Below are 1,509 nucleotides of genomic sequence, written 5' to 3' on the forward strand. Positions count from 1 at the left end.
CTGTTCTTGTGATAGTTTGCTAAGAATGATGGTTTCCAGCTGCATCCGTGTCCCTACAAAGGACGCAAACTCATCCTTTTTTATGGCTGCATAGTATTCCATGGTGTATATGTGCCACATTTTCTTAATCCAGTCTGTCACAGATGGACATTTGGGTTGATTCCAAGTCTTTGCCATTGTGAATCATGCCACAATAAACATACGTGTGCATGTGTCTTTATAGCAGCATGATTTATAATCCTTTGGGTATATACCCAGTAGTGGGATGGCTGGGTCATATGGTACATCTAGTTCTAGATCCTTGAGGAATCGCCATACTGTTTTCCATAATGGTTGAACTAGTTTACAATCCCACCAACAGTGTAAAAGTGTTCCTATTTCTCCACATCCTCTCCAACACCTGTTGTTTCCTGACTTTTTAATGATTGCCATTCTAACTGGTGTGAGATGGTATCTCATTGTGGTTTTAATTTGCATTTCTCTGATGGCGAGTGATGATGAGCATTTTTTCATGTGTCTGTTGGCTGTATGAATGTCTTCTTTTGAGAAATGTCTGTTCATATCCTTTGCCCACTTTTTGATGGGGTTGTTTTTTTTTTTTTTTTTTCTTGTATATTTGTTTGAGTTCTTTGTAGACATCTACAGCCATCTGATCTTTGACAAACCTGAGAAAAACAAGAAATGGGGAAAGGATTCCCTATTTAATAAATGGTGCTGGGAAAATTGGCTAGCCATAAGTAGAAAGCTGAAACTGGATCCTTTCCTTACTCCTTATACGAAGATTAATTCAAGATGGATTAGAGAATTAAATGTTAGACCTAATACCATAAAAACCCTAGAAGAAAACCTAGGTGGTACCATTCAGGACATAGGCATGGGCAAGGACTTCATGTCTAAAACACCAAAAGCAACGGCAGCAAAAGCCAAAATTGACAAATGGGATCTAATTAAACTAAAGAGCTTCTGCACAGCAAAAGAAACTACCATCAGAGTGAACAGGCAACCTACAAAATGGGAGAAAATTTTTGCAATCTACTCATCTGACAAAGGGCTAATATCCAGAATCTATGAAGAGACATTCTTTAATTCCCAGTCATGACTAGGTTTCCAAGTTCTACACCTTTTGCCCTGCAGCCTATTCCCATGGGAGATTCTCTTTTGGTAGCCTCTCCCGACAGAGTGTAAGCCCCTTTGTGTTCAGGTTGCTCACTATGGGTCCTTAGTCTCTGAGGGCGTCTTCAGCACACATTGTGTGAGCAATCAATTTTTGTTGAATGAATGCATTGCAATCTGGAGTGAGCCTTCTGGGCCTCAGAAGCACCTTGATTTGATTCTGTCTGTGTGTTATAAGATCCCAGTCAGAAGGTTGCCCTGGGTGCTTCCCCTAGAAATCCTCAAAGTACAATTATTCAAATTGAGTCACTCAGCCCATGGTATCCTACGGTTACAGATGACACAAGAAACATGAGAACCTCTGAGGACTTTCCAAGCTGGGGTCTGTTCTTACTG

The sequence above is a fragment of the Piliocolobus tephrosceles genome, chromosome 7 (genome assembly GCF_002776525.5).
Source record: "Piliocolobus tephrosceles isolate RC106 chromosome 7, ASM277652v3, whole genome shotgun sequence".
In the NCBI taxonomy this organism is placed as follows: Eukaryota; Metazoa; Chordata; class Mammalia; order Primates; family Cercopithecidae; genus Piliocolobus; species Piliocolobus tephrosceles.